A 12011-nucleotide genomic window follows, 5' to 3' on the forward strand; every position below is an offset into this window, starting at 1 on the left:
CTTTCGGCGCATCCGCATTGGCGACGACGCTATTCTTTGCGTACGCAAAGCTTTAGAGTGCGCCATTCTAACACTGTGTATTCTCCTTCCCAACCGCCAATTAAAGGCATATCCAGCGAATTAAGGCCATTCCAGATAAAGAAGTTGTTATGTGCTCTACGGAGGTAGGTTAGTTTGACAGCTTTTGCAGCGAAGCTGTTTATGGCTAGGGTTCCGTGGAGTTTTCGTGTGCAGTGACTATAAACTTTAGGCTCACACCGCCGCACACGCCACACGTGCACGCCTTCCCCGTATAAAAGATTCGAAGTAAATAACCAAAATAAATATTTCACGAACGCGTGTGCTAGATGCCATCTGTTTTAGGCTTTTGCTTTAGAACAGGTCCTGCTGCCGTCGCCGGCACCGCACGCGCACGCCTTCCCAGTATGAACGACTCGAAAAAATAACGAAACAAAGCACTGACGAACGCGTGTGCAATATGCCATTTGTTTTAGGTTTGTACTTCAGAAAACTTACTACCACGGTGTAAGATAATACTCTTCAGGCGAGGACAGCGCGCTGCTCGCGACGTGCCCAATAAAGTTCGCTCTTCACTTTTTCTCACTATGGTTTCAAGCGGCGCCGGCAGATGACTCGTCGACCCGTGGGCACGTACAAGACGGCTCGTGCCGCCTCATGTACCACGCGCGCAGAGCTCCAGCGAGGTTGTCGCACGTGCAGAAAGACCACGGTGTACCGGGGGTGTCATGGCGACGAGATAATTTTTTTCGCTCTCACATAGTTTCACCGTTTGGCCGCCGGCGACACTGTCAGCCGCGTGCACGGTGGCAGGGGAGTGATGCAGCCTTTCGGATGCCCGTCGAACGAACACTATCTGATTCCTCGCGCCGCGCGTTCAGCCCCGCCATGTCCTCACCTTAAGAGTGTATCTTACACCGTGGTTACTACTATCATAGCCTCCTGTATACTCAAAGAGCCTGGCAGTTCGACGACAGAGCCATGAGTGCCCGGTCGCAGATTTTGAGCGCGAGGGTCTGGTAGCACAGAGCATTTCTCGGGGAACCTGGACGTCAGCGCACAGCTTTTGCTGCGGCGAGGACAGAAAACATTGTTTTCAAGCCCGACTAGAAAAGAAGCGGTAGCGCCAGGAAAGCGAGGAGCACGAGCGGACATTCCAAAGCTCGGAAAAAACTCTGTTTCGGCGTCTCGCCGCAGCGGGGCGCCCCTCACGTGGCTCTCCTCTCATCCGCTGTCTGCCGCAATACCTTTTCAATTTCGGTGGCGCTTCTCGTGGCGATCTGCAAGACTTTGTTAATCTAGAGAAATCTATACATTGTTAAAGATCAAAAGCGCGAACACCAAGGAAAAGAAGAAGGGACAAGTCAGAAAAAAAATAGTCGTTAGCTGTTTATACAACAAGTGTTTAGTCTGTATAAAAATTCAAAAGCGCAAACACCAAGGAAAAGAAGAGGGGACAGGACAGAGCGCTTACTCCAACTGGAAGTTTAATGCATTCCTCGAAAACGCGACCGGCAGTGATACCCTACTTCCACAACATATCACACAACTTCAAACGGATAGGCTCAAAGTATGAAGTACCAGTGGTACTTTCAGCTCCAAACAAACTAAAAAAATTGTGTCCTAAGATTAATTCGCAAAACGAGAATAACAACAACTGCGCCGTCAAGCATACGTACAAGTACGTCAACTGCAACATCAACGTAGTCTACGAAATTCCATTCACATGTGGAAAAGTCTACGTCGGACAACCTGGGCGCTGCGTGAACGTGAGACTTCGAGAGCATCACCTTTCTCTGAAATCATCACCATCGGGACATCTCGCCATACATATCCCTGACTGCCACTGCACACCCATATTCCAACAGACTAAGATCCTCAAGCATTACCATAGAAAAAGATCACGAGAACTCTATGAAGCGAAAACCATATTGTCTCTCGGGGGAGCTTGCATAAGCGCACCATCAATAGCGCTGTCCGAGAAAGAGATGAGATACCTCGACCTTTTTCTTTAACGCGGGTCATTTTAGTGTTTTCTAACCTTCTCTTTGCCCTGCTGATTTTGTTTATATTTCTGAATTTTTATTACATTTTTTCGCTAGTGTCAAGGGGTAAGATTTAGTTTAATATTTTTTAATGCATCAATAAACTATAACAATAATATTTTTCCTTCTTCTTTATTACCTTCACATACCTAATTCTTCTTTTATGTCTTCCTCGGGGAATGCATTAAACTTCCAGTTGGAGTAAGCGCTCTGTCCTGTCCCCTCTTCTTTTCCTTGGTGTTTGCGCTTTTGAATTTTTATACAATGTGTAGCCAACTAGCCCAACAGTTAATTTTGTTTAGTCTGAAAGAGCATGGCGACATTGTTACCCACTGTAGATGAGCAATTTAGCCAGTGGAGTACGAGTGCTAGCCCAGGGTCTTTAACGCGCACCACGCAGTAGTGACACACGACCGCACGCCGATACGATGCTGATGCAGATCGAAACGGGCAGGGGTGAAGATCTTTCTCAGACAACACTATTGATACTGTGCTTATGCAAGCGTCCGCTTGAGACAAGATGGTTTTTTGCCTCATAGAGTTATGTGGATCTCTTGGCTGTGTGTTCACAGCTCCACTTGGCTGTGTGTTCACAAGACCTGCCGAGCCGCTATGAAGAAATGTTGTATTATTCTTCTTTTGATCATCTTTGAGTGGGCAGAATCAAACGGTAGGAGTCTTTTTTTCTTTTGGACCGTGGTGAGGCGGAACACGCGGCCAAGCGTAGTTCCGAAGCACAAGGTCAAAGACTGCAGGATTCCGGGTATATTAATTTATTAATGCTTGAAGCGGCAGAATACCTGTCAACTCCGAGTGGAAGAGGAAAACGGAATTGTAAAAAGAAAAGTCGTCCGGCTATGATACAATACACCCACAACATATCACACAACTCGAAACGAATAGCCTGAAAAATAAAATACAAAGTACGGGTGGTATTATCAGCAACGTACAAACTAAAAAAAAATGTGTCCCATGATTACTTCGCTAAAAGCAAATATTAAACAATGCACCGTCAATCATACACATAAGTACGTCATCTGTAACACCAACGTAGTGTATGAAATTCCGTTCACATGTGGGAAAGTGTACGTTAGACAATATGGCCGCTGTGTGAATGTGACACTTCGAGAGCAACACCTTTCTCTTAAATCATCACCATCGGGGCTTCTTGCCATACTCGCCCGGGACTGCCACTGCACACCTATATTCCAACAATCAGAAATCCTCATGTGCTACCATAAAATGAGATGCTGAGAACTACAGGGTAATTCAAGAAGAGGCCGGCCTTTTTAAATCGACCGCAAAATTTGGTTTTTTAACCTATCGTGCTACGACTTTGTGCAGCATTGCCCAAAGATCGTGCATATTTTTTGAATTTTTTTTTTTTTTGTAAAATTTGCAAAGAGCAATTTAACCTGAGGGAAAAGCAAAGAAAGGAAAAGGCTTAGCTCCTATGGAAACGCAGCGACGCCACCGGTCTTCAAACAACACGGCGCCGTTTCGCACGGCAGACAAGAGATGGCGCAACGAACGCCGCCCACAAACGAGCATACAGCGCCGAGAGTCGGCGTCTTTAGCAGACGAGCTTTTCGACTCAAAAGCGGCGCGCGTTCCGCAGGCGCCGACAGTCACAGAAACAAAAACAGGCGCGGTAACAACAAAAAACTGCAGTTCCTTGTCTGCTAAAGACGCCGGCTCTCGGCGTCGTATGCTCGTTCGTTGGCGGCAGTTGGCGTCGCAACCGCTTGCGCCATCTCTTGTCTCCCGTGCGAAACGGCGCCGTGTTGTTTGAAGACCGGTGGCTTCGCTGCGTTTCCATAGAAGCTAAGCCTTTTTCTTTCTTTACTTTTTCCTCAAGTTCGCTCTTCGCAAATTTTACAAAAAAAAAAAAACGATGCACCATTTGCGGGCAACGCTGCACAAAGTCGTAGCGCGATAGGCTAAGAGCCCTAATTTTGCGATCAATTTAAAGAGCCTGGCCTCTCCTTGAATCACCCTGTATATCAGGCAAAAATCATCTGGTCTCAAGGGGAAGCTTGCATACCATTGATAGCGTTGTCTGAGAAGGTGATGGGCTACCGCAACCTTTTTTCTTAACTCGGGTCGCTTTAATGTTTTCCAACTTATTCTTTGACCTTGGTTGCTTTTGTTTATAGTTCTAAATTTTGTTTTTTATCGCGCTTTCTTTCTTTCTTTTTCTTTGCTAGTGTAAAGGGATGGAGTTAAATTTAATTTTAATTTCTTTAATGCTTCTATAACTTATGACATTAATTTTCGTCCTCTTTCTACCTTCACGCGTCCTGTTTCTTCTTTTATGTCTTAGTCGGGGAATGCATTAAACACCCAATTGGAGTAGGCGGTCTGCCCTGTTTCCTCTTCTTTTCCTTGGTGTTCGCGCTTTTGATTTTTACCAATGTGTAGCCAACTAGCCCAACAGTTAATTTTTATGGGGGAGGCTATGCTGCTGCAGACGCCGGAACGTGCGGCGCGTGCATGGAACACCATTCCCGGAACTCTCTTTGATTCTTCGGTAATTTAGCAATAAATCTATTCAGTAGATGAGTTGTCAATAGACACCATATTCAAGATCAGTAGACCCTCAGGTAGATAAAGGTTTCTCAAAGATTTGCCGCTGGGCGATCCGTGTCGATCATGTCTACGCTCGCAGCCCCCTCTCTTTGTCGTCGTCTCAAGTGATTGCGTGTCTAGTTTCCTTTCCTTCTGCTCTCCCGGGGTGGCGGTCCCGTCGCGAGTGTCTAGTTTCCTCCGGCATCTCGGGGCGAGTCTATGTGGTGTGCTAAACAGCTTCGCTGGTCATAAACCTTCACAGAGTGGAATAGCTCATGATTTTTTTTTCTTTTATCCTTGTACTCTCGCACTACTAAATTGTTATTGTGCCCGGAGGGATGAGAGTATAGTAAAAAATTACGCTATTTTATGCAATCTCAGTGTGATCTCAAGGAGGAATAGTGGGTATTTTTAGCACGAGCTACCACAAGTGTTTTCAAATGTTTTGTCGGCTTTAGCACGCGAGTCACCTGCGCAAAGTCTTCTGCTTGGTGTCCTAGCTTTTGCATTCAACGTCACCGACTATGATTTGGCAGCTTTTTTAATAAAGACTCATATTCTGACCTACGTAGCTGGATATTTCGCAGGGGGGACCGCCCCTTCCAACACAACTGGCCATCAGTATGGTTATGCACGCTGAAGGTGTTGTGAACAAGCTTATGTCGCCCCAGCACATTTGCTCAGTTGTGCAAATATAATCAGCGAAAAGTTCCAGGGACCTGACACTAACTACGCTGCCAGAGTTCTTCAAAGAGTCGAACACTCGTGCAAGCGACCACACATGTCAAGCAGTGCTTGAGCTCATCCTCAACTTGCCGACTAACATTCTTCTCAACAATACATGCAAGGGAATAAAACGTATACACAGGCGGCACCGACCACGGTGGCGCCTGAAACGAAATATACGTACTGCTTTTAAATACCAGTGCGGGCTCTTATATTAACAACATAGTTGCTAAAAAAAGCAACCACAGACCCTAGCCACTCCTCATGCAGTGACAAGGGGAAGATTAAGAAATATATAATTTCTTTTTTTATATAATTATGCTAGGCAGGGCCGGAAGGAGTACAAGAAATGTTGAAAAAAAATTTGAGGATACACACCACGTAAGCTGAGAGGACTCAGCGGACATCGAAATATACCAGTTTCCTCTATGAGAAGTTGAACAAGCTGTGAACAAGAGTTCGTATACGACACTCCGACACCACCGTGACTCAGCTTGTTCTTTTTCGGTGTTCCGGAGCGCACTCCAATGTACCCCACCTCAGTGTTCTTAATCGTAGCGTACTCGAGTTCGGCACTGATTTCGTCGATTTACATATAGCTCAGTATTTTGCAGTTTGAGCAATTGGGCCGTCGGACAGCAATAGCACAGCAACCTTGCCTGCGGGCTCTTTCTTAGGCTAGCTCTGCTGCTCATCCGTGGCGAGACGGTGTCTCCCAATCGTCGGTGGGTGATTGTAGTTTACGTTCTCCTAGTGTCTGTATGGGAAGACAAAGCGACTTACGAATAATTCGGTTACTTTAGTAGGTTGAGTTCTGGAGAGCTCTGCCTCTCACCTCGAATGCGGCAAATTCAACGTCTTTCAGAAACAAGCCGCGATTTTTTTTCTCAGAAGAGGTTACTGGCGATTTGAAAAAGTTCGCACAAAAGAAGGGCTAGAAATAATTGGGCGATTTTTAATAAGTAGAAGTGAAGGAAGACAGTATGTTTCCTTCGGAGTGAGTTCCGGGAGAGTCGCGCAGGCGTAGTTCTCTCGTTTATTAGTAGGGTTTCATATTTTTGGTAACTGCCGATTAAACGCTGAAAATAAACCCCGAGTCAATTTGATTACAATCATAGTGAAAAAATTTAATTAAAGAAGTCCTTGAATGGTAAAAAAACACACATACAATATTTACAAGAAGAAACTTTAATCTAGAGGTTTATTTACTGTTGAAGCGGAACGCAGTCCCTTTGAAGTGTTGAAGTCTTTACGAGGCTGGTTTTTATTTCGTCGGAACCACGCACTTTATTGCGCCCATTTCTATTATTGGTACGGGGACGTTCGCCAAGTATTTGGGTTATCCCTATGCCCTCTGGGAGTTTTGAAATTCTACGTCCGGACCCTCTTTTCTTCAATGTAATCCCCAATTTCAGTGCTATACACAATATTGATCCCGAAAAACACAGTCTTTGTGAAAAAATAAAGGCTGAAAAAAGCCTTCAAATCCGGTGCAATATGAACCCCCCAAAACACGGAACGTTAATTATTAGTCACGGGCCTTGATACCACTTCTCTATTGATGTTTAATACCCCATTCACATGAACTTAAAGGTACCTTTAGCTAAGGTACATTTCTGTTCTGCGCCGAATCAGTTCTCGAAACTCCGCAGATGGCACGTGCCAGGGACTCAAGAGCGCGGGCTGATTCGCCGATTAGAAAAGGACCTATGTTACACCCGTGCCACATTGGCAACTCGAATGCCATTTACAACGAATGACATTCGCGCCAAATGTCATTCGACTGGTGCTACACGGCCTGCACGAATGGCGTTTGCTGCAAATGTTATTTGCCACCAAAGGGGTTCGGCGGAACTCATTTGCATTCGGTTACGGGCCAAATGTGTAACCTCCACCCCAGGCCCCAAGTAAAAAAAAAAAACACCAATGTGATTACTTTAATCAAAATATACCCGAAGTAAAAGTTATTTTTTTGTGTTTGTTTTTATGTATGCATTCTTTTATACTAGATTTGAAGCGCGGCTTGTCACATACTTGCTAGCGGCTACTCTTTAACCCAGTAGACACAGCCACTTCGCCTGCGTCGCCATCTTTTTCGCGTTTCTTCTCGGTTTTGTTACGTTTTGTTCGAACTTCCAAGTTTCTTCCGATGGAGCCGCAAGGGCCGCAAGAAACCCCCTCTGGTTTCTTGGGTACCGCCAACGCCATCGGTGCACTGGGTGGTGCGCAGCGAAAGCAGCAGCCAGAGCCACGGAGTTCGAGAGCAGCTGCTCTTCGAGTTCACGAACGCGAGAGTGAGCGTCCTCAGCTTCGGCTTCAAACCTTTGCTGCTCGGCTCGGTGCTCGGCGCCTAAAGAAATCAGGGCGCTCATCAACCGTCGCACCCGTTTACCGTCCTCCGGTGCAAAGACCGACACTCGCGACTGTACAGGCGCCATTTTTTCTGGCTTTGGTCAGCTTCTGTTTTTGGCTTTGGCTTATTTCGGCTAGAGCAACTAGAGCGTCATCAGCAAATGAATTACTGCGGAAACGCAAAAAGCATGAAGTAATTGACTCCATAAGTGTGACGTCATGGGTCCAAACAAACCGTTGCTAGGGTCGTTGTTACGAACCAATACATGTGGCTAGGTTTCGCTACGAAAACCCGACCTTTAATAATAAGGAGTAGGATTTAAACTTCTAAAAATCACAGATATAGAAAGCTTGAAAGTCATATATGTTTTGAAAGAAGTGTGCCAGTAATCGCTAGTTTCTGAAATATTTACGAGTGCAACTTCCGATCCTCAAGATGCCTGCAGCAGACGACGAATGCAAGAAGTATGCCGTCTGCCACACGCCGGCAGGCCAAGCCGGCGCCGTCGTTTGAATCGTGTGAATAAGGACGGTATTCTGATATTACATTTGTTCTAAATATAACGATTTGTTCTCAATATAATGATATAATGCGATGCAAAAGATGGTTTATCGAAAGTTCGGGCGTCGATCGAGATGATTGTCTACTAAAAGATCGCATTGGATTCGTAAGAAAAACACTTCAGGCGATCGGTCGAGATCCCAAATTTTGTTTGTGAACTCGCGCTATGGGAGGGTGCGTCGTACCTGGTTGTAACCATCGCTGCAATGGTTACTGAGAAATCGCGATAGACATGCAATTCTTTAATAAGCTGACAACCTCAATAATAATAATAATGATAAACGAATTACCTTGACGGCGTACGATCTGTTTCTCATACTGGCCTGCACTACGCCGCTAACGCACTTCAGGTCGTCGTCGTAAATGATCTGCATGGTGCGGTTTTATTTTACGGCATTTTCACCCCTCTGAACTAAGCTGGGTTCTTCACAGAAAAAAACGCACATTGCGGAGGCCTCTACGGCCACGGCAATGCACTTGTTGTTGTCGCTTTTTTGCCGACGCAATTCAATGAAGACGCCCGCTGCAACAGAGGCCAGCAAATCTATCGTGTCGTCTGCTACCAAAGGAAAGCGGAGTGTGATACTTCAGAAATGGCTTCCATTGTTGCAATACGACACTGAGACGACAGGAACATCTTCATAATTAGATATCAAAAAGTTAGGTTGCTTACAAAAAATTATTTACTTACTTGTAGCAAAAATCTCGCCTCATGTGGAGTCTCCATGCATTAGTCCATAGCAACGTCCCTAGCAACGGTTTCTTTGGACCCAGACGACATGTTGTGACGTCATCACTTACGGGGTCAATTGACGGCAAATTTTGTTTAAAACTACCTATAGACACTTTTTAGAGATCATAACCTTGAACAAATATATTTAGCTTACAAAAAACTTTAGAATTAGTTTTCTTCAGAGAGCAGGCGCTATCATCATCATCATGGCGCAAAATGACATTCGAAATGTACGTGTAGCACGGGCTTGAAATGTAATGTCATTCGGCGCCCGAATGAGATTCGTCCTGAATGGAATTTGCCATGTCCGTGTGGCACGGGTAAAAAGGTAACAAAACGGCCCGCGAAATCTAAGGGCAGATTTGTTGTAAGGCTTTTTTCTTTTTTAACCGAAAAGTGTTAGACCATTTAGACCCATCGATCGATCCATCGATCCATCGACTGATATGAACCAAACATAATCGAACAGCCCTATGTTATTCCACACGCGGTCACAGCGACAGCTCCGGCACTTTACGGCAAAGTCGTGGGCATTGGCGTTGTGGTCACGCAACGTGGTGTGTGTGAACAAAAGCATGCGGAACAAAATAGGCTTTTCTTTATTGGTGTGTCCCGTATGGAGCGTAAACGCGTGTCTCCCGGGACGAGCTCGTGCCATAGGCAGTGTTACGACGGTATTTTGTTATCGGATATTTCTCTGTAATTTTGTCCAGAGCGCGCGTGCACTAATCATCAAAATTCCGAACGTTTTTTTTTTTTTACATTATTTAGTGGTGTGGTCTTTTCCCGCCATTGAAAATGACGACCGTTGTTGATGTTGTAGTTCGCGATGTTGTTGATGTTGTAGTTCGCAATGTTGTTGGTGTTGTAGTCCGTCGTCGACGTTGCCAAATGCTTGAAAAAAAGATGTGGCAGGAAACGAACTTGGGTACACGGAAATCGAACTGGGTCCGCGGAAATCGAGCCTGGGTTTGCTACGTGCGAAGCCGAGGTGATAACATAGCCACAGCGTTAATAACTTGCTCCATACTAGGCTTTTTGTATAGTACCTAAGGCCCATTGCGCGTGCTCTCTAAAGAGAAAAAGAGGCTGATAAAAAAATGCTTTTGTAGCACTGTCAATGCCAAGAGCTCATGCCGGGAGACGCGCTGTCAGGCGCTCCGGAACAAAGACAACCACAACAAAAGCGTCCGCAAAAAAATGAAACAAAACAAAAGTTTTTGGCAGAAAACGGATGTCAATTCTGCCCGGAACACTTTTGTTCGAGCACCCCATTGCCCCATGGTGCTTGAACGCGACGCCGATGCCCAACGAGTTTGCCGTGACTTGTCGCTGCATTAACGCGAGACTGCTAAATTTGTTTGGTTCCTGAGCACGTGAAAGCGCGACTTCTGGCACGAGTTTGCGTAATTGACAGTTCTATATACAAGAGCATTTTGATATCTTGTTGTTTTTTTTTAGACGGCGCGTGCAGTGGGCATTGGACGCTAGCGGAAGAGAGCTAGAGGATGTGAAATCATGAGATCCGGTGAAACGGTAATAGACCCCTTCCGGAATTCAGTGCCATCTGGTCAACGTTGACTCAACTGGCAGTTTAACTTCTACTCTACTAATGGCGGCAGTGAACCTGTGGTCTGCAGTATTTTATAAGGCACCGCCACTTTCGCAAGTAAACGGTAAACGAGACTGTGCGCTTCACTGCACAGTTATTTTTCAATCTCTTTCAGTGTAGATGGCGACAAAAATGCAACCAGTCAGAAGGAAGCGCCAACCCACATACAAACCTGGATGAAGTTCTATACATCTAAGGGCTTTGAAACCGAGTGCGTGCTACTAACACTTTGGCTGGGCCCGAGTTAGAAATTAACATTTAGGCAGCACTTGCATTCAATTCCTGCTTCACGTCGTGCTAACGCCTAGAATGTATGGGCCTCCAATCATCTGCTTAGCAGCATCTTCAACTTCTTTCTTCATCAGTAAACAGAAGGCCGGCATTAATATATCACATATGCAATTTTTTTAGATAATGATAGCAATCAATGTGGCCAGCCCAAATTCCAGAAAGGGTCTAGAGTGGCCCGGGAGGGCAGTGTAGAGTGATTTCATGTGCGCTTTGCTTAGGGTGGAGACATCCGGCCATTTTGACCCACACGTTTATTTTTCTTTTTTGTTCAGAAGCGTGTGGAAGAGCGTGTCCCTGTACGCGCTTGTGGCGCTGGCTGTGCTATGGCGACATTTTGTTTTCGTCGATTTCTTTGTACTTTACCCATGAGCGCGTGCTGTCGGCATCGGGTACCACCAAGGGTTGTATCACCCTAAAAAAGGACATTGAGGCACCCTAGGGCAGCGCTGCCCTAAAAGGCGCGGCGTCTAATGATTATTCTACTATTCTACCGGTTCTGCCAACTGGTTCTGAGGTGTTAAACACCGTGTTTTTGCACGCTGATGTTCGTGGCCGCCCGTACCGCGTCGAGGACTTCCAGGGAACCCTGCAGCATTTTGTAATGCTCCCCAAAGCCACCGCTCATGAGGGGCATACCCGATGAACCGGTTCTAGGTTGCCACTTTCAAGTTACTCGATGGTAAGCGTAGGACCCTCGCCGCCGGCGACCTTGTCACCAAAGGGAGGGGGGGGGGGGGGGGTGAAGCCTTGTCATCGACCCAGGAAACCGAGACATCCGCCAAAACTGCACTCGCTGCTGTACCATGTTCCTGACGACGAGGTGAGGGCAGCGCTGGCATCGTACGGCACAGTAACCGAAGTGGGTAGCGATTAGTGCCGGGTACAAGACATTACGGGCTGCGCGTCGATGACGCGAACGGCTGTCATTCGGCTCAAGCCTGGGGGGCTATGTTGCACGCTTTCAACTCCCAGGAGACTAGGGAGAAGGAAGTGGCGTAGGTGTGAATGAACGTATCTTAGCAGCAAAGTGGAGATTTGGGCCAGTTGGTTCATTGCAAGCAAAAAAGCGCCGAAAAAATACAGGGACACAGACGAAGGGAAACA

This window comes from Ixodes scapularis, unplaced genomic scaffold, assembly GCF_016920785.2.
Source record: "Ixodes scapularis isolate PalLabHiFi unplaced genomic scaffold, ASM1692078v2 PGA_scaffold44__24_contigs__length_19508400, whole genome shotgun sequence".
NCBI lineage: Eukaryota > Metazoa > Arthropoda > Arachnida > Ixodida > Ixodidae > Ixodes > Ixodes scapularis.